This window comes from Ptychodera flava, chromosome 15 (assembly GCF_041260155.1).
Source record: "Ptychodera flava strain L36383 chromosome 15, AS_Pfla_20210202, whole genome shotgun sequence".
In the NCBI taxonomy this organism is placed as follows: domain Eukaryota; kingdom Metazoa; phylum Hemichordata; class Enteropneusta; family Ptychoderidae; genus Ptychodera; species Ptychodera flava.
The window spans coordinates 32,926,393-32,949,343 of NC_091942.1; the positions used below are offsets into that span (position 1 = coordinate 32,926,393).

At 36.9% G+C, this 22,951-nt stretch overlaps 1 protein-coding gene and 2 long non-coding RNA genes across 3 annotated transcripts in view; 1 reads left to right on the top strand and 2 right to left on the bottom strand.

Annotated features, from left to right (window-relative positions):
- Nucleotides 1-22,951, top strand: part of LOC139151940 (uncharacterized) — a 116,633-nt gene that overhangs the window by 37,554 nt on the left and 56,128 nt on the right. The gene's annotated exons all lie outside the window — the stretch shown is intronic.
- LOC139151938 (uncharacterized) overlaps nucleotides 1-22,951 on the bottom strand; it is a 35,322-nt gene that overhangs the window by 9,155 nt on the left and 3,216 nt on the right. The window lies entirely within an intron of this gene.
- On the bottom strand, nucleotides 15,666-17,940 carry LOC139151939 (uncharacterized). Its single transcript, XR_011556513.1, has 3 exons — nucleotides 17,656-17,940; nucleotides 17,208-17,340; nucleotides 15,666-16,834 (listed from the first exon to the last, which is right to left on the bottom strand). It is a non-coding gene; the product is annotated as an uncharacterized lncRNA (long non-coding RNA).

A 22,951-nucleotide genomic window follows, 5' to 3' on the forward strand; every position in this document is an offset into this window, starting at 1 on the left:
TTTAGGTCACTCACTGAGACTAATGCCAGTTCTTTCATCTGGACTTTGCCCTTGCTATTTTAAGCCTTGGCATAATGCCAACGGTGTTTTCCCTCTTTCTAGTTTACGTCATAACCCCACGACAAAGAGAAATATCTCGGCCTTTTTCACAGAAGGAAACATCAACCCAAAAAATGTGAGACAAACCCTTCAAGTGAACCTTTCCGTATTTTCGATAGTTTTCGAAACATCGAGGGGATTATTCGATCTGTTTTGAACTGACCTCCCTCTGAAATTTTGTTGAACATACACTTTCGCACATCCCCTCATCGATTGAATTTAACTTTTTGGTACCCACAAAACTGCAATATGGCAGTGCCATCACCGAAATAGGAGCAGCGCACAAGAGGTAGATTAGTTATTGTTGACTTGAAAAGGGACTTACCCTGTCCACTGAAGGTGGAAAGAAAATAAGGTGACCCCAACAGTGCGGACGCACATAGGCGATTTTTCCGTTGTTGCTAGGCGTGTCTATTCCAGATTCTGTCGTCGTTAAGGCGAGACGACGGGCGCCACCGAGTAGAAGCTGACTGACAGGGCGACACATCAGGTAAGCTGAGCTCTCCAAATTTCATTAAATTTTGACCGTTAAATTTGATAAATATGTTTTAAGTGCGTTGGTTCAAGTAGATTGATGGTCCGACAGTTGTTTGATGGCTTTTCCCCAGAAATTTGACATTTTTTTCGGAAATACGGCAAAAACGTTCAATGTCAATTGTGGATGGGTTATGACATATCTGGCAGAAACTTGCGAAATTAATACCGTCGTTTGAGAAGTTAACATTTCCGTCTCATGGGTTTGATTTCTAAAGTTTTAGTAAATTTATTATCCTTACTCATCATTTAATGTGCTGAAGCAAAATCGGACTTGGGGAAGATCAGATGGCATTCTGAGAGCGATTTATTTTCAGCTATGTACGAACCGGAAGTGAAAACAAAGCAACCAAGGAGGCCGTACAACATGTCTGGTAATCGATTGCAACTAAAATAATATTGCAGGGTTTAACGGAACTGTTGTTTTGCAGAACATCTCTTTGGGATAAGCGGAAAATCTTCCTTCGTATCTGACAGTTTCATTAGTTTCCATTGCAACATTCTGCGTAGAGAAATAACATTTCTTCCCTTTCATCAAAAAATATTTTTACACAGATCTGATGGCCCTGTTTGATATGCTAAAAGCTGCATTCTAAAATATAAAAGCATCTGTTTATGTGTAGGATAAAAATACTTGTGTCAATAATATGTACATGCATAAAACTCGTAAGGCTGCGTTCACAAAAAACGGTTAGGGGGGCTGGAGGAATTCGGGGGGGATTCGAAAATTTTGGGGTAGTAGAGGGGGGACTTGAAAATTTTGCTCTACCTGTAGGGGGGACTTGAAAATTTTTTGGTTCCCTTTTATGTTTTACATTTTCCAATTCAAAGTTTTTGTAGGTAATTCAATGAAAAATGAATACCATTTTTATGTCATCGAATTGTTGTAATGTTGGTAATAATTTAACAAAATCTAGACCCATTTTTGTTAAATTTCATGACTTTTATCTCGAAAATATCTAAACATGTGTGATTTGTCGTAAAAAGCCAAATGAGCCTAGTTATACAGGGCAGAAGCTGCAAATGTTGATGATTTTTGCGATATTTCTATGCAATATATCAACTACAGTTTCTTGCTGTCTCCCTACAGCATGCTCAAACACACAATATTCAGTTTGTCGACAAAGCCTGTATATATAAATATGTAATTGGTGACAATTTAATTAGAGTTCAGACTGACAGTCAGTGATACAAATGCATGGTACACATACACAGGCTGTGATAGCAAGCTGAATACTGGACAGTTCAAGATGCCATAGGGTGTAGAACAAGAACTCAGTTGTATAAAGAACAAAAATATTGTCAAAATTATCAAAGTATCACTATCAGATTCTGCTCTGCTACTGTAGTGTCAATGTTACTGCATACCTGAGCAGTGCAGAGATAGCTCTGACTCTGATGTACACGGTAGTTGAAGAAGAGTTTCGGTCAAATGACGATCATGACAGTGAAACATAAAGGCCAGAGAGCAACATATGGAAGACCAGGAGACTTGAAAAGTTATCGCGAATTTTTGAATTGTGGCATATGAGAATAATCAAACATTAAAGAAAAAAGATGGGGTCACCATGCTTGATTTTCTATATTTTCACATTCTTGTCATAAAATAATACAAAAGTAAAACTTTGAACAGTGAGGACTTAATGAAAAAATATGTGACTAAATGGAATTATTTATTTTTTAGCCAAATTTGCCATTATTACACCCAAAATTTCAGAGATTAAAACATTTATTTGATGGAATTTTTTAGTCAACAGTATTGTCAATTTTGAGTAGCACTTAATTCATATATGTCTTGTACTTTTGAAACAAATTTCTGGTAGGTGACTGTGCTCAGTTTTTGACAATATGGCAATGAGCCAGAATTCATAATTTGCCTACTCTCTCATGATCGTCATTTTGTGTGTTCTTCGGCAGCAACAATTGACCTGCCAGAGTTGGATGACAAATCCAAAAAGTTCACTGATGCCTTTAAGATGAATCAATTTATGAACTTGTCTCAGGAATATGACTTTATAAAGTGCTAATAGCAGGTAGTGTTGAACACCTGTGAGCGGAACGCCGCAATACGTGATTTTTTCTGCATACACATCCTTTACAAATATGTGGGATTGTGTAATTGGGGGGATTTGAAAATTGTGATCATATAGAGGGGAGCATTTGAAAATTATTTAGGGTGTTGAGGAGGGATCTGAAAAAAATAAGATTATTATCGTGATTCCTCCAGCCCCCCCCCCCCAATCGTTATTTGTGAACGCAGCCTAAGTCTCAAGCTACCAGAGTAAATGACTAGGTGTTGGAACAGCTGATGATGTGAGAGCTCTATGTGATCTATGCAGTGACATTTACACATGTATCTAATGACTAAATATCGGTAGGTTAGTAGACCTGACTGTGTTGTGCTCAGGGATATTAGCTGAGAAAAGTCTAATACACCCGGCAGGATAACCACTAAGTAGGCAGATGACCTGACTGTGTTGTGTTCAGGGATAGTAACTGAGAAAATCTAGTACACCCGGCAGGATAACCACTAAGTAGGCAGATGACCTGACTGTATTGTGCTCAGGGATATTAAAGGTATACTGTCACCTGTTCCAATTTTGCCACAGTTACCATGGAAAGAGAAAATCTAACCAATCACAGATTTTAAGCGGGTGGCCGCTTTTTAAAAACAGCGCCCCCACACGGGCATTTTGAATACCAAGGAACGCCCCTTTGACCATATATGGGCATATTTAGATTACAGGTGACTGTAAACCTTTAACTGAGAAAAGTCTAGTACACCCGGCAGGATAACCACTAAGTAGGCAGATGACCTGGCTGTCTAACAGTATAGTGTATATAGAAATCTTGGCCTTGAATACAGGAATACTGCTAGGTACGATGAGAAGTGACTTAAACAGATGCAGGGATGTTGTATATTATGATACACAATAGAAAGAGAAAGTAGAGTAGTAGATAACGAACAATATCATTATATTAGGAAATCACTAAATAGCAGGGAGAACTAAAAAGTACCTTTGAAGTGAATAGGGTATTAAGGGGAAGGTATGCTCATTTACATAATCATATTACATGTATAGCAAGAAAATAATTGATTCAGTTGATACTAATGTAATTTACCACGTTAATATGCATTTACATTAAGAAGACCCAAGGTGTATTTTTTTTAATTGGATACATACCTAAAAATGTTATTTATACTTCCCATTAAAAGTATTGTCATAACATTTGTTTTCTACTTGCAGATCGGGGCACATCTATACAGTGAAAGAACTGACACAGCAAGTGCAAGAAGAATGTTTTGCTTTTTTAATTTAATTTTGCAATAAAATGTTAACCTTAACAATATTCCTGACTGTCCTGCAATTTTATTTAGTTGTGGCAATATGGAAGCTTGGAATAAGTGTTGTATGTGTTTCAAAAAATGTGTGGGTGTAGTACCCTTAGATAAATTACAAAATGCATGACACAGAAATATTTTATTCTATCTGAAATGAATACCAAGATGACTAAACCAAAGTCTCAGCAGTCCTGCAATCATTTTTGAAGGCAATATATGTCTGGATGTGTGCTTAGACATAAGAGCAAATAATACCTGAAATATACAGTAAAGCCCCATTAGCTGTATCTTTTCTACACATGCACTTTGCAATGCTCACCAAAATCCAAAATATATTATCTGATTTTCAAAGATAGCTTTTGCATTCCCTGTCATTACTTGAATCCATATTTGGAAGCCAAAAATTATTGTATTGTTACAAATCTAAATTGTACATTCTTCACCAAATTTAAAAACTTTTTTTATCACATTTTGGGAAGAACTTTGGCTTAGTTACTTTTGATTGTAATCATATTTAAAAATAATCCTAAAATACAGCTAATGTGCCTTAAAAGAAAACACCTTTTTCCTAAAAAAGTATGTAGGTTGTTTTACAATGATCAGACGTAGGCTTACTTTGTTAAAAGAAAGGAAAAAATCATTTATAACAAGTTACAAAATGGAAACAAAGCATCATTTCTGAACTAAAAGGCAATGATGATGAAAAATGAAATTCTAAAAAAACGACAGAGATGGCAAAGGTCATCGGTAGAGGGCAGCTTTATTTACTCGCTAGGTCATGGTCGATGGTGTTTTGGGCACATTTTAAGTTAACATTTCCGTCTCACGGCTTTAATACAAAAACCGAATACGTAGTCTCAAAGCTTAGTATCTGCGCTATCGATCACTGGCCAAATCTAATTTGGGGACGACAAGGTGACGGAGTAAAACGCTAAAATTTAGGGCGGTGTGAGTAATTTTGAGGCTAAGAACGCACGCGACGACTTTGTTTTTCACCATATTTTTTCACAAAATGGACAATTTTGTGTCGAAAGTCTGTACCGCCCTAAAGGTTACGTAGACATCTTTCATAGTATTCAGTTTTTACGGCACACGGAACTCAGGTAGACAGACCCTAAGCGAAAAATATCCATGGTTTCAATTGCAGAATGCGGCGATATAAATTTGAATTTTTTCGTTCCATACCCCCCACGTAGAGAAGTTCAATTTGGTGCGTTCCGACTATGTGCGTCGCCACTGCAATACCAATTATTACATGCCTCGTATATCGAACGTCGCGCGCTCCATAGGATTCAATGGTAACTCGTCGATGACGTCGCGGGCCGCATAGTCATCACTGGACTGAAAGTGAACCGGAACTATTTTCAACTTGAAAACTTTTGGATGTAAAAGTCTTGAAATTTCATGTTTTGCACAGAAAATCCGGTTTTTGGAAAATTTCGCAAGAAAATATTGATAAACCGCATAACGGTAGTTTAAATATATCAATGCGCCATTCGATGATGAAAATCGTTCTATTTTAACCGTTTTTCGTCTAAAATGAAAATAAAGTATTTGACTGTAATATACCAATAAACGTAAATATTTTTGGTGCAAAGTGAGTAAGAGAGGCATGTAATAAAAATATTATAGCCCAAACAAGGGACTATGTACCCTCGGGGCAGGAGACCATTTGCCCGACGTAAGGAGGGCAAATGGTCACCTACCCTCGGGCACATAGTCCCATGTTTGGGCTATAATATATATGATCGAAAACAGAGCAGTTCAGGCATAAGGTAAAAGAGGGAGAGACTTTAGACTTGCTCCAAGTCTGTGAGCACATAAATAACAAAACAGAATCAATTGAAGGACTAAACTTCGGCAGATTCGTGCTAGACTGACAGTGCGATAAGCCTCAGCTGTGGTGATCGATAGGAGAAATTAAGGGAGGGGGTGCCGATGGAACTTAAACTACAAATGAAATGCAAAAAGCAACCGCCCTCCAAATCATATTTCTAAAATTTGACCCCCTCAATACATCAATTGTTAAATGCGACCCCCAAAATTTTTCTTCAGATTTACTTCATTAACCCTTTGCACGCTATATATATATATATATATATATATATATATATATATATATATATATAATATATATATATATATATATAATATATATATATATATATATATATATATATATCGGATGAATAAATTTGCACACGTCTACAAAGTAGGACTTCATCAGGTTGAAGATGACTACAAAAGGAGAATACAGACAAAAACAGAACACTGTAAGGCTAGTGTTGATCTTCATTAAATGCTGAACGTACTTTATAGGCTGAGTAAATTAGAAAGTTACAAAATTGCTCACAGCGCCCTCGGACAAGCACCATAATAACCATTACCGCCAATTTTGAATTGGGGCAAGTTGGTAATTACCTACCAATTTAGCTAGGGATATTGCAATATACCAAGGGAACTTCCTAAGCCAAACTCTGTTTTCCTATCTGGAGCGGCAAGCTGAGATCTAAACAAACACAGCGGGGAACAAATTTTACAGCCACCAATGGTGATCTGAGACCAGGATGAACCATAATGTACTCCACTGTCCACTTTATGTTTCAGTATTTTAGCTGGTCAGAGAGAACTTTGGTAGGCATTTTGTGTGGCTCAGTTCATCGTGTAGTATGTTGAATACTGGTCTCATTGCCGGCTGGTTTTTTTACAAACACAGCAGGTAATGAGATTTTACAGCCAGCAATGGTGGTCTGATGACTGGGATGAACCATTTTCATGTAGGTTCGTTAAAAGGGGACTGGATTGGGGAATGAAAACTACAAGGAATAAAACACGATCTTAAGAGATCATATCGTGCCTTGTCTTCTTTTTGATGAATATTACACATAACTAGGTTTGAAAAGGCTGCATGAAGTAACATCATTACAGAACATGGTATTTTGTACAAAAGTTTGAGATCACCCCATGTACATTGATCTTTCAAAAGCCGGTCTTTACTGTGTGGTTCACAGGAGTCTAATTCAAAAGCACTCAGCGACTCATAAAAAGTCAACTTTACAGTCTGTCTTGAAAGCTCCATCGAAATTCGAGACAAGATGACAAAATTGTACAAAGCTACATGAAGTTGAAACTATGGTAAATATCGCTCAGAGAATAAATGCACCACAGACGGCACTTCAGCATGTCATCACCCATCTCATTCTCAGTACCATTGCCCAAAACATCCTGGAAGGCCACAACCAAAAAGTGGACCTGCACAACTAGTTGCTTAATTTTTTGTGGGTGAAGAAATATTTGATAGCAGCCAGTAAAATATTGACAAAATACTATTTTAGAATACTTGTACTGTAAAAAAACCAGCCGGCAATCAGACCAGTATTCAACATACTACACGATGAACTGAGCCACACAAAATGCCTACCAAAGTTCTCTCTGACCAGCTGACCAGTTTCTCTGACCAGTTTCATCTGAAACATAAAGTGGACAGTGGAGTACATTATGGTTCATCCCGGTCTCAGATCACCATTGGTGGCTGTAAAATTTGTTCCCCGCTGTGTTTGTTTAGATTTCATCTTGCCGCTCCAGATAGGAAAACAGAGTTTGGCTTAGGATTCCCTTGTATATTGCAATATCCCTAGCTAAATTGGTAGGTAATTACCAACTTGCCCCACCGAAGAATAATGGCCTCAACTGTAACTTTCACTGTTGCACAGCAGGACAGCGATGTTTAGTGTTTTACTACCTCGTCGTACGGAGCTTGTGGGTTTTGATGGTACATATACGCTTAACGTCGGACATTGCTTTGCATAATTATTTTCAAAGTGCACGACATTATCCGTAGATTCTGTCTACCTCATCAAGGTTTAGGCCTTCTATTTACGTACAGTTGGTGTGAAGTAATGTGAAGATGAGAATAATAACAGAAGCGAATAATTCAGTTCTGCGGAAAGCCACAAGTCGGTTTATTACAATATGAACCCAACTTACACAGCAACTACAATCTGATTAAAATCAGATGTAGAGTATGGCGACGTCTCTGTACTTGCGCGGTTTTCTCTGAGAGGCGACAGCAAGAGAAAACCGCGCAAGTACAGAGACGTCGCCGTACTCTACATCTGATTTTAATCAGATTGGAGAAAACCGCGCAAGTACAGAGACGTCGCCGTAGTAATACCAGAGTGATTAAAAGACTTATCAAACAAGGCCTAGAAGCATCGAATCTTACCACAGAGTGGCTGTTCTCATAATATATAGTCTTATGATGGACGCTGGAGAAAACGGGAAAACTCTGATAATGTAAGGGAGCCTTCAGTAATTACAGGGGGGGTGGGCCGGGGGAATTTCGCGAACACCTGTACCGTAAATTGTGACCCTCCCCACTATCCTCCTGTCTAAAATGTGACCCTCCCCCTTATCCGACATTCTAAAACTTGACCCTCCCCCAACCACTGCGGTATTCTCCCCGGGAATAACTAAAACAGTATCAGCTAATTTACATAACAATTGGTTCAATGGTTATGTTAGGGACAAATTACATAGGGGAGGGCTGGTGTTTTTGGAGGGACAGTCGCAATTTATCACGCAAGAATTGTTGAAGAGATATGGTATTTCATACATTTTAGGGAGGGTCACCATATTGTGTGCAACTATAAGAAGGCAAGATGTAGCTGATTTAGTGCTTCATCCAAAAATATCAAATCATACATGGAGTCTATCAGGCAAATTATTGACAATTTACCCCCACAAAACATGCTATATCTGTATTTTATATATGTTTGATAATGTATTTAATGTACTTTGCTTAAATAGGGAAGTAAAATGAACATTTGTGTACAAGAAATTGATTTCTGAATTTCATCTAAAAAGTTGGTTCAATATCCATGGTGTTTATGATGAAATTATGAATAGTTTTTTCCAATACAAAATTAGATAAATCTGTGCATTTATGCATGCTTGATTATTGATATAATTTTTCTTGATTAGACTACAGTGGTTACAAGTCTATGGTTGTGCAAGAAATTTGATTTTGGAATTTCACCAAAATGTCCATACACTATGCATTGGGGTCTATGATGAAACTATGAATAATTTTTTTCAGTACAAAATAAGATAAATCTGTGCATTTATGTATGCTTGATTATTCACATTATTGTTCTTGATAAGACTAGAGTGGTAACAAGTCCATGGTTGTGCAAGAAATTTGATTTTGGAATTTCACCAAAATGTCGATTCACTATGCATTGGGGTCTATGATGAAACTATGAATAATTTTTTTTTCAGTACAAAATTAGATAAATCTGTGCATTTATGTATGCTTGATTATTCACATTATTGTCCTTGATAAGAGTAGAGTGGTTACAAGTCTATGGTTGTGCAAGAAATTTGATTTTGGAATTTCACCAAAATGTCGAGTCGATTCACTATGCATTGGGGTCTATGATGAAACTATGAATAATTTTTTTTCAGTACAAAATTAGATAAATCTGTGCATTTGTGTATGCTTGATTATTAAGATTATTGTTCTTGATAAGACTAGAGTGGTTACAAGTCTATGGTTGTGCAAGAAATTTGATTTTGGAATTTCACCAAAATGTCGATTCACTATGCATTGGGGTCTATGATGAAACTATGAATAATTTTTTTCAGTACAAAATTAGATAAATCTGTGCATTTATGTATGCTTGATTATTCACATTATTGTTCTTGATAAGACTAGAGTGGTAACAAGTCCATGGTTGTGCAAGAAATTTGATTTTGGAATTTCACCAAAATGTTGATTCACTATGCATTGGGGTCTATGATGAAACTATGAATAATCTTATTTCAGTACTGAAAATTAGATAAATCTGTGCATTTAAGTATGCTTGATTATTAAGATTATTGTTCTTGATTAGACTAGAGTGGTTACAAGTCTATGGTTGTGTAAGAAAATTGATTTTGGAATTTCACCAAAATGTCAATTCACTATGCATGGGGGTCTATAAGTGTGTGCGTATTTTGTTGGTGATTTCCTATTCAGGAAATATCACACAGACAATCAAAGTTTTGGCCATAATATCAGCTTCTGTCAAAAGTGACCCTCCCCCAAGCTAGGTTTATAAAAAGTGACCCTCCCCCTTGAACTGTTTTCTAAAAAGTGACCACTCCCCCAATTCCCCCGGCCCACCCCACCCTGTAATTACTGAAGGCTCCCTAATGCGGCAAAGCAATTTGGGCGGGAAACATAATTGACCAAATGAAATGATTTTGATGGCTGAGCGTTTTTATGGCAGGATTCTAGTGTCAGTAATGAATAAATTTCAAATTACATGCTAGTTGCTCTAAAACAGTATATTCACAACCAATCACGGAACATATTTTATAACTTTGCAACTTACAATTTTACGCAGATATTTAATAAAAGTTAATAGAATATGTAATTACAACATCATGGAGACAGGGTTGCGATTCGATAATGGTAGCCTACTTTGGCAACTGTCATAAAGTGTGAAGGATTAGCTAACTGTTCCTAAAATGTCCTCTTCAAATGATATACGGTGGTCCCTGACTTTACTCACCCTCTTTGCAACGTAAGGCACCCGTGAATCTTTTAATCATACATTGACGTCTCGTACATTATTTACATTTATGGCATGGCAATTTGTTCTATAGGGTGCAGAGGTACGACGCATATTCAACGCTGGCAATATTTCTTATCTGTACGTCGCAACGAAGTATAAATCTCTTGCAGTTGCATATATGAGGCAATACATCAAAAGCAAATTACTTCCCCATTTCGTAATTCAGATTATGAAATGCAAAACTGAAGTTAATTTATAATCAGAGCCTTAAATAATCATACAAGACACAATGTTTCTAAACTATAGATGTGCAAGGAAAAATAGTCCATAATGTTTGCCTTGTTTAGATACAAAATTATCAATAAAAATTGTAAACATGTAAATCATGGAAAATATACTTGAAGAGATAAACGGCATTTAACACTTTCACTGCGTAATTAATTTTTGTACGTGCATTCCTGTGCGTAGTTTTCTATGGGTATATGGCCTTATAAATATTGATTACATGCATGTGCTATATCTTTGTAATTATTTGAGTATTCGGGACAATTTTTTCAGTGAGTATTGCAATATGAACAGAGCATCATAAAAATGCACAAAAGGTCATATGACACGCCTTGAAGATCACGTGATCATGGCGGCCATATTGGATTTTACAAAAAAAATCAAAAAATGTTGCATTTTTTGTTATTTCAATATATAAATGTCTTTTTCTCAGCGTAACACTTTAAAAATTACCACTTACGTTTTATCAACTCAAATTCAGTAGGAGGAACACATACGCTAAAACATATTCCACGTAGATGAGATTAATATGCATATTTATTACAAGTTCTTCTTCAAACAACAGGTATCATCTGACATTCAAAAGAGAGCTATGTTCTATTTAAGCTTATGTACTAGTAGCCAGTCCGATGTGTAATTGTCATTGATAGATTGATGTCGTACAACATCCACAGGATACCCCATCAACGTTTGGGATGTCAGTCACTGGTCCTTTGTCGCACTTTGTCGCATGCTCAGATTGCCTACCTGCCTGTCAGTGTCTTGCTTGCGATCTCTGTGTTTGCTCAACTGGTTTGGGAACATATTCAAGTTCTGTATTAGAGTTGTAATTTGAAATTTGACTTCCGCCATCTCGTCTAGTTCAGTTTCAAGAAGAGTGACAATTCCACTATAAGTGTCTAGAAAAACATGCTCAAGGGCTTTGTAGGTGTTAAACTGTGCCCGCATCGCCATTTTTAAATACCCTCTGAGAGAAAAACAACAACCGATCACACGATCCTTACAAATCACGGCCGAGAAATGACCGAATATGGCGGCATTTGTTTACAAATTTGGCGCGCATGCTCATTTAGGTTTGACCTCTACCTCGTATACTACGCTAGGCTTGAGGAAATAGTCAACAAACATGATGTAGATCAAACAAAGCCAACGTATATCGAACGAATATAAACGCGTACGTTCTTGGCGCGTTTACGCGCCTCCCGCAGTCTGGCCGTTGGCGCAGAATGCGCCCTCCCGCGGTGAAAGTGTTAAAGAAATTAAGAAAACGAGTTTTGTTTTGATTACATATAAGAAAATTAAACAAAAAAGTCATTTAAAAGTCTCAGTTATTCGAACCCCTTGCGGAAGAGAATTGCCAGACGATGTCCATCATAATTACGAGTTATCCTGCACAGATACGAGGGGAATGACGTCATCGCCATTCTTCAAACGAATTTTTGAATTTCGAGACACTTCTTTCTAAAGATGAACTTTGTGACTACAGTCTTGAAGCCTGATCATAAAAGAAATTTTTATTTAACGCTTACTGATGCATGAAACTCCCAAGATTTATTGGATACAGTCTAGTTTTAAGTCTACAAACTAGGTTCAAACAATATATATTAAACAATATTAATAGATGTTCGTCATGGTTCAACAATGTTAACATTGTAAGAACAAAAAATACGCTTTCAAGACCAAAGTGGTAGTACTTTAATTTTTTGCCTGGTATTGATGTCACATCAACACAAATGCGGTTCTTCAGCGTATGTGACTCGGTAAGTCCAACATCATGATTGTTGAATAAACGGAGCATTGTGTGGAAAAAGTATTTAATGCCAACATTTTCTACCCTGTCGATTAAATTGTTTATCAGTATAATTGAATGTTCTCTCAAAACCGCTAATATTATACTAACGCAATGCTATCTTCCATTGATTATCCGATGTTTTTCACAGTCGTCAACTTCACTGCCACCGCCAACATCACAGACGGTTGAAGTTGAAATCCTGTTTCTAAAGTCTCTTCTGGGCTGAGAACATAGACATGCTCTGGTAGAGGGAAAACACCACTCTGTCAGTCTAGAATTTTCCTCAACAAGGTGCAAAAAACATTCTACGATCGAGACTAAAGAATGTGAATAGAATGTATTAAAATGCAATTTTGGTAATTGCAATAATCCAACGGCAGATTACTTCCCCCACAGTTGTTGTCTTTATTAGTAGTGAAGACAACAAGTGACATCAAGTACATCCCTGATAGAGTACAGGTAAGGAATGACGCAAGAAAACATTACTTTCGAGTGTTACTTTAAGAAGAGATAGGTTAGCAAGTCTTCTTGGTTGAAGACCGGTCGTTCACATTTGTTCAATTGGTTTGACTGTGGTTTCTCACCGAATATCATCCGAAGTGAAAAATTGGGCTCGGACAAAGCGATAGACTTTCGATTCCTCGGTGACATGCTATAGCATGTTTGGAGCTCGACGTACAGTCGACTCTTATGTAGGTAATACCAGTCTGGTATTTCATCGGCTGCGTCATCCAACAACTCTATTTTTTGGGTCAAGCTGTAAATTATTAACTAAACTATGCTTGCGCAGCACGAAAGTTCCCTACAACTGCAGAGTCATTAACTCGCACGGCTGTGAGCAGCAAGGATTTCACGTTACAGAAATGTAGGCATTAAAAAACTACCATGTATATTATCGTTAAGGCGTTCGTTGATTCGTTTTGTCGAATGTAAACTTTTACTATTTCCCCAAAATTTTATTAATCTTTTTATATGCAGTACAATGCCTCTATATTTTGAAGTAAGATAGGGAGTTTTATAATTTGATCATTCTATGAAGTCATCGCTTGTTATGTTACTAATTTTAGTTTACGGCCCCTTGATCATTTTATGAAGTCATCGCTTGTTATGTTACTAATTTTAGTTTACGGCCCCTTACGACACTATCTATGGAGTGATTTACTGCAGAATTGTAGTCATAACTAGAACATTCAAACTGGCTGTGACTAGTCGTAGTCCTCTTGAATGTACATAGTACAGTTTACAGGATTTCCCATGAAAAGTTTTCTGTATGTAGAAGATATATATGGCGAGTCTTATCCCAGGGAAAACCGATATCTTTAACAATAATCTTAAGGGAAAGATTGCCCTACTTTTGGAGTTGCTACTGAGGTTCATGAAGTCAGGTCGGTTATGGCGCTATTTGGCTAAATTACAATTTTAGGTGATGAAATATCGCTGTTATTTATTTGTTGCAAAAAGAAATTCTTCAATGCCTTTAATACCAATGTTATCGTCAAACTATCTATTCATACATTTAGAAAGACGAAGGAACAAGATATAGTTCAAAAAGCACATTTCCACAATATCAGTGAACAAACCAATGTACACAGGGAAGTGGCCAGAAATTGACTGCAGATTGCTACATTTTGCTGCATGGACATACCACCGACATGTAAAAACAGCAAAAACAACAAAAAAAACAAAAATAGTGACAATAGAATTTGACTTGAGGGTTAATTGACGCAAAGAGATCTCACACACACACATATATATGTGTGTGTATGTATGTACGTATATACACATAATGAAATATCATACCAGTATGCGAAAATACGTCTATGGAAACCAATCCCTTCACATACAGTTAGGCCATTGGATGCTACCACAGTCGCTCAACAGCTGTGAGGTATGCTTTCCTAATGTATACTTCACAGCGGCCGTCATGTATTGATTCACAAGCGACTGTGGCTGCTACGTGTAATATCGTGTAGAGCAAGGTGGTTCTTTTCTACTTTCTTCTTTTTATTGAATGGCAATCTACACGATTTCTAAAGTGCGTCTGAGCGATACCAGGATATCAAGTTTCTCTAAAAACAACTGTTGGTCTGTTTCGATTGTTTATCGACAGCAACAATCATAGACTGCAAGAAAAGTCGTACGAGGGCACTCATGCCCTTCCATAACTTCCCTTGTAAAACACACAGTTTGGAACATCAGAATTTCAGCTACTCTTGTTGGGATTAAAATGATCCTCCAATCCTGTGTTGTGCAATTAAAATACTGTCTTTCTTCATGGCTTTATACATTGTATTCCACTTCTAAGATGATTCATAAAGTTGATGATGTTATCACGTTTTCAAGCCTTGTAAGATTTGAAGGAGAAGGATGCATCTTGAACGTGTTCCTCTAATAATATGATTTTAATGATATTTTTCTTTCTCTACTTTCTAGCAAGTTTAATCACATTTTTCTAGACAAGTTGCTTTGTGATTTTGTTCGTCCGCTCGACACATTTACAATTATGTAGATTTGTTTTATTTGCCACTTTGTCGGAATAATCTTTTGCGGAATACAGAAGACAGGAGCCCCCTCACATGACAGATCTTCCAGTCGGACACTCAGACGGTCTACGTCAAAGCTAACCTTGACAAAGAGATAATACTTCTGATCAACACCTGTGATTACACAATCGTACCACCAGAAGACTTCACTGAACTTTACAACATCATCGTTACATGTATTCATGTTCTTTTATAAAATTTTGAGTTTAGCATTTCTTCCAGAGTCGGTTGGGCCTTCCCCTTAAGGGAGAGTTAGGATTCACAAAAAATCCAATATCATTACAAAAAAGGTAGTCAGACGAAGTTTGACAATAAAGGAACGTGCTACACCGTGACCTCAATCAATGACTGCGGAAATATCTCTTCCGATCTGATGTATGTTTTATTCGCAGAAGTGACCCATGTGGAAAAGAAATTCGAGCTGTGTCAGGTCGTCACAGTAAACTAAACCTTACCATTGATGGGGAGTAATGTGAAGATGAGAATACAAACACAAGCGACTGATTCAGTTCTGTGTAAGGCTACAAGTTGATTTATTACAATATGAATCCAACTTACACAGCAACTAGTAATACCAGAGTGATTACAAAACTTATCAAACAAGGCCTAGAAGCATCTAATTTTACCACAGAGTTACGGTTCTCATAATATTACTATAATGATGAATGCTCGAGAAAACGGGAAAACTTTAAAACGGCAAAGCAGTTTGAGCAGGAATGATTATTGACGAAATAAAGTGATTTTGATTGGCTGAGAGTTTCTATCTCAGGTTCCAAGAGTAGGTAATGAATAAATTTCAAATTACATTTTAACCTCTTTAAAACAGTATATTCATAACCAAAGGCGGAACATACTTATATATTAAATTTGTGACTTACAATTTTACGTAGATATTTAATAAACGTTAATAGAATATGTAATTACAGCAACATGGAGACAGGGTTGCGACTCGACAATTGTCATAAAATGTGAAGGATTAGCTAACTGTTCCTAAAATGTCCTCTTCAAATGATATACGGTGGTCCCAGACTTTACCCACCCTCTTTGCAATGCAAGGCACCACTTCTTGTCAACATCTATTAATGTGCATTTATGGCATGCCAATTTGTTCTATAGAGTGTAAGGGTACGACAAATACTCAAAGCTGGCAACATTTGTTATCTCTACACCGCCATAAAATATTAACCTCTTGCAGTTGCATATATGGGGCTTTATATCAAAAGCGAATTCCTTCCCCATTTCGTAATTCTGATAATGCAATTTGCGATTGAAGTTAATCGACTCAGTGGCTTCAATCCTCATTTAAAAACCTATGGTTCTAATAGATGTGCAAAAAAAGACGATATTCCATTGTATTTGCCTTGTTTAGATACAAAAATTATCAATAAAAATTGTAAACATATGAAGAAGAAAAGATGAAACGCACTTGAAGAAATTAGGAAAATTTGTCTAAGCGAGTTTTGTTCTGATTCTATATATAAAGAAATCAAACAGTAAAGACATTTTAAGATCTCAATTCGAAAACCCTTGCGGGAGAGAAGTGGAAGACGATGCGTCCATTATAATTGCGAGATATCCTGCACAGATCCGAATGACGTCATCAACATTCGTCAAACGGATTTTTGGATTTCCAGAGACTTCTTTCTGAAGATGAACAGTATGAATACAGCCTTGAAGCCTGGTCGTAAAGAAATTTTTATTTAACGCTTAGTGATGAACGAAACGTGCAAGATTTGTGGGATACAGTCTAGTTTTAAGTCTCTAAACTAGGTTCAAACAATATATATTAGACAATATAAATAGATGTTCGTCAAGGTTCAACAATGTTAACATTGTAAGAACAAAACATAACATGTCAAGACCAAAGTGATAGTACTTTAATTTTGTACCTGGTATGGAAGTCACATCACACACAAATGATTTTCTTGATGAATAAACGGAGCATTGTATGAAAAAAAAACTATTTCATGTCAACATTTTCTACCCTGTCGGATTAATTTGTTTATCAGTGTTATTGAATGTTCTCTGAAGACCGCTAATATTATACTTACACAATGCTATCTTCCCTTGATTATCCGATATTTTCCACCATCGTCAACTTCACTGACATCGCCAACATCACAGACGGTTGAAGTTGAAATCCTGTTTCTAAAATTTCTTCTGGGCTGGGAACACAGGCGTGCTCTGATAGAAGAAAAACACCACCCTGTCAGTCTAGAATTTTCCTCAACAAGGCGCAAGAAAATATTCTACGATCGAGACTAAAGAATGTGAATAGAATGTATTCAAAATGCAATTTTGGTAATTGCAAAAATCCAACGGCAGATTACTTCCCCCACAGTTGTTGTCTTCATTTATTAGTGAAGACAACAGGTGACATCAAGTACATCCCTGATAAAGTACATATATGGAATGATGGAAGAAAATATTACTTTTGAGTGCTAGTTTAAGTAATAGACAATTTTAGCAAGTCTTCTTAGCTTAATACCGATCGCTCACCTGTGTTCACTTGATTTGACTGTAGGTTCTCATCGAATATCGTACGAGGCAAAATGTGGGGCTCGGACAAAGCGATAGGCGTTCGTTTCCTCGGTATCATGCTATAGCATGTTTGGAAATCACGAACTGTAGTGTCGATTATCACAGTATACTGTGAATGCTCCAGTAGTTCACGATTGGTTTGAAACCGAACACCCATGATCGTGCACAGTCGATCATACGAGCTCGACGTACAGGTAACTGTTGTGTGGGAAATAGCCCTATTTGGTCTATCGGCTGCGTCATCCGACATTTCTTTTATTCTGGTCACGCTGTAAATTATTAACTAAACTATGCTTGCGCACCATGAAAAAAACGCCAAATTCCGAAAATTCCTTACAACTGCAGAATCATCAACACGCACGGCGAGAGAAATGTAGGCATTGGAAAAACTATCACGAATATTATCGTTAAAGGGTTCGTTAATCCATCTTAGTCGAGTGTAAATTTTTACTGATTCCCCACAATTTTAATCTCTTTTATGCAGTACAATGTCTCTTTATATTTTAAAGTAAGATAGGGAGTTTTATAGTTTGATTATTTTTGTGAAGTCATCGCTTGTTATGTTACTAACTTTAGTTTACGGCTCCTTGTGACCCTCAGTGGAGTGATTTACTGTAGAATTGTAGTCAAAACTAGAAATTCAAACTGGCTGTGACTAGTCCTCTTGAAATAGACCCATAGTTGTGCTTTTAGAGAAATTTGACATCCTGGTATCGCTTAGACGCACGTTTAAATCGTGTAGATTGCTATTCAACAAAATGGAAGAATGTAGAAAAGGACCACCTTTGGTTGTGGTCACGATGTTTCTGTAGCCTTAGATAGTTCACTATATCTAAATCACTTATCGGTAAACTAAGGTAAAATGCAGAAATACAATAACGGTGAGCTTAATGCATGCTAACAGCCGTGTTTATAAAATCCGCATTTTTTCTCTCTCTCTTAACTTTCACTGTTGAAAGGAAGAAAGCGATGTTTACTGTTTTACTATCTCGTCGAACCGGAGCTTGTAGGTTTTTGATGGTACGTATACGCTCAAACTTGGACATTTCTTTGCATAATTATTTTCAAAGTACACGACATTTCCATAGATTCTGTCTACTTCATCCAGATTAAGGCCTTCTTTTTACGTACAGTTGGTGGGAAGTAATGTGAAGGTGAGAATAATAACAGAAGCGAGTAATTCAGTTCTGCGGAAAACCACAAGTCGGTTTATTACAATACAAATCAAAATTAAAGCTGCAAGCAGCGTTGGCGGGGCCCAAGCGGTTAATCATGTGACCGATCCAAATGTCTTTTATAAACTTGAAAGACATAAGCCTAAGGATGACCTGAGTAACATTTCAACTGAACTGGTGTTTACTTCTCAAGAAGAAGCTTTTTAAAGAGTAAATTGGTATTTTTCGAAAATCCAATATGGCGGCCAAATCACGTGACCGATCAAAATGCCTTTCGCAAACTTGAAAGAGATCACACTTAAGATGTTACTTGTCAAATTTCAGTCCAATCGGTGCATTGGTTCTGGAGAAGAAGATTTTTAAAGATTAAATCACGATTTTCGCAAAATCCAATATGGCGGCCAAACCACGTGACCGATCAAAACGCCTTTCGCAAACTTGAAAGAGATCACACTTAGGATGTAACATGTAAAATTTCAGTCGAGTAGGTGTGTTGGTTCTGGAGAAGAAGATTTTTAAGATTAAATCACGATTTTCGCAAAAATCCAATATGGCGGCCAGACCACGTGACCGATCAAAACGCCCTTTGCAAACTTGAAAGAGATCACACTTAAGATGTTACATGTCTAATTTCAGTGGAATCGGTGTGTTGGTTCTGGAGAAGAAGATTTTTAAAGATTAAATCACGATTTTCGCAAAATCCAATATGGCGGCCAAACCACGTGACCGATCAAAACGCCTTTCGCAAACTTGAAAGAGATTACACTTAAGATGTCACATGTAAATTTTCAGTTGAATCGGTGTGTTGGTTCTCGAGAAGAAGATTTTAAAGATTAAATCACGATTTTCTTAAAATCCAATATGGCGGCCAAGGTCACATGACCGCACGCGATTTTATATGCCAATTTTTAAGACCTTAGGTCATGTTTGCTATGTAAAAAATTTCAAACTGACTAGACCCCTAGGTCAGCAGAAAAAGGCATTTTTAGGTTTTTGGAAAATCCAATATGGCCGCCAGGTCACGTGATCAATCACAATTTTAAGGATAACATGCACTAGTACCCATTAGTACCTATTAGCCCTGTAAGTTTGAGAACTTAACGTTAAGCGGTTCCTGAGATCAAGAGGGGCAAAAAAGCGGCGGAAGAAGAGGAAGAAGAAGAAGCGGAAGAAGAAGAAGAATATTGAACTCCTACGAAACCAATAGGGGCCCAGCCGGTAGGCTTGGGCCCCTAATTACACAACAATAGTAATGCCATAGTGATTACACGACTTATTAAACAAGGCCTAGAAGCATCGAATCTTACCACAGAGTTGCTGTTCTCATAATATATACTCGAATGATGAATGCTGGAGAAAAAGGGGGAAAATCTGACCTAATGCGGCAAAGCAATTTGAGCGGGAAACATAATTGACCAAATAAAATGATTTTGATGGCCGAGCGTTTTTACGGCAGGATTCTAGTGTCAGCAATGAATAAATTTCAAATTACATGCTAATTGCTCTAAAACAGTATATTCACAACCAAACACGGAATATATTTTATAACTTTGTGCCTTACAATTTTACGTAGATATTTACCATTAGTTGATAAAATATGTAATTACAACAAAATGGAGACAGGGTTGCGACTCGACAATGGCAGCCTGCTTTGGCAGGTGTCATACAATGTGAAGAATTAGCTAACTGTTCCTAAAATGTCCTCTTCAAATGATATACGGTGGTCCCATACTTTACCCACCCTCTTTGCAACGCAAGGCACCACGTCTTGTCAATATACCTTGAAATCTCGTACATTAATTTACATTTATGGCATGGCAATTTGTTCTATAGGGTGCAGAGGTACGACACATACTCAACGCTGGCAACATTTCTTATCTGTACGTCGCAAGGAAATGTAAATCTCTTGCAGTTGCATATATGAGGCAATACATCAAAAGCAAATTACTTCCCCATTTCGCAATTCAGATTATGAAATGCAAAACTGAAGTTAATTCATAACCAGAGGCTTCAATGATTATAGAAGACACAAGTTTTCTAAACTATAGATGTGCAAGAAAAATAGTCCATAATGTTTGCCTTGTTTAGATACAAAATTATCAATAAAAATTGTAAAATGTAAATCATGGATAATATACTTGAAGAGATAAATGGCATTTAAAGAAATTAAGAAAACGTGTCCTAGCGAGTTTTGTTTAAATTACATATAAGAAAATTAAACAAAAAAGTCATTTAAAAGTCTCAGTTGTTCGAACCCCTAACTTGCGGAAGAGAATTGCCAGACGATGTCCATCATAATTACGAGTTATCCCGCACAGATACGAGGGGACTGACGTCATCACCATTCGTTTAAACGGATTTTTGAATTTCGAGACACTTCTTTCAAAAGATGAACTTTGTGACTACAGTCTTGAAGCCTGATCATAAAAGAAATTTTTATTTAACGCTTAGTGATGCATGAAACTCCCAAGATTTATGGGATACAGTCTAATTTTAAGTCTACAAACTAGGTTCAAACAATATATATTAGACAATATTAATAGGTGTACGTCAAGGTTCAACAATGTTAACATTGTAAGAACAAAACATACATGTCAAGACCAAAGTGGTAGTACTTTAATTTTTTGCCTGGTATTGATGTCACATCACACACAAATGCGGTTCTTCAGCGTATGTGACTCGGTAAGTCCAACATCATGATTGTTGAATAAACGGAGCATTGTGTGGAAAAAGTATTTATGCCAACATTTCCTACCTTGTCGGATTAATTTGTTTATCAGTATGAATGTTCTCTAAAACCGCTGATATTTTACTAACGCAATGCTATCTTCCGTTGATTATCCGATGTTTTTCACAGTCGTCAACTCCACATTACTTTCGAGTGTTACTTTAAGACCGATCGTTCACATTTGTTCAATTGATTTGACTGTGGTTTATCACCGAATATCATCCGAAGTGAAAAATTGGGCTCGGACAAAGCGATAGGCTTTCGATTCCTCGGTGACATGCTATAGCATGTTTGGAGCTCGACGTACAGTCGACTGTTATGTAGGTAATACCAGCCTGGTATTTCATCGGCTGCGTCATCCAACAACTCTATTTTTTTGGGTCAAGCTGTTAATTATTAACTAAACTATGCTTGCGCAGCATGAAAGTTCCCTACAACTGCAGAGTCATTAACTCGCACGGCTGTGAGCAGCAAGGATTTAACGGTACAGAAATGAAGACATTGAAAAACTACCATGTATATTATCATTAAAGCGTTCGTTGATCCATTTTAGTCGAATGTAAACTTTTTACTAATTCCCCATAATTTTATTAATATCTTTTATGCAGTACAATACCCCTATATTTTAAAGTAAGATAGGGAGTTTTATAGTTTGATCATTTTATGAAGTCATCGCTTGTTACGTTACTAACTTTAGTTTACGGCCCCTCGTGACACTATCTATGGAGTGATTTACTGCAGAATTGTAGTCATAACTAGAACATTCAAACTGGCTGTGACTAGTCGTAGTTCTCTTGAATGTACATAGTACGGTTTACCAGATTTCCCATGAAAAGTTTTCAGTATGCAGAAGATATATATGGCGACTCTTATCCCAGGGAAAACCGATATCTTTAACAATAATCTTAAGGGAAAGATTGCCCTAGTTTGGAGTTGTTAGTGAGGTTCATAAAGTCAGGTCGGTTATGGCGCTATTTGGCTAAATTACAATTTTAGGTGATGAAATATCGCTGTTCTTTATTTGTATATAAATATATATATATATATATATATATATATATATATATATATATATATATATATATATATATATATATATATATATATATATATCTGTGTGTGTATGTATGTACGTATATACACATAATGAAATATCATACCAGTAATCGAAAATACGTCTGTGGAAACCAATCCCCTTCACATACAGTTAGGCCATTGGATGCTAGCACAGTCGCTCAACAGCTGTGAGGTATGCTTTTCTAATGCATACTTCACAGCGGCCGTCGTGTATTGATTCACAAGCGACTGTGGCTGCTACGTGTAATATCGTGTAGAGCCAAGGTGGTTCTTT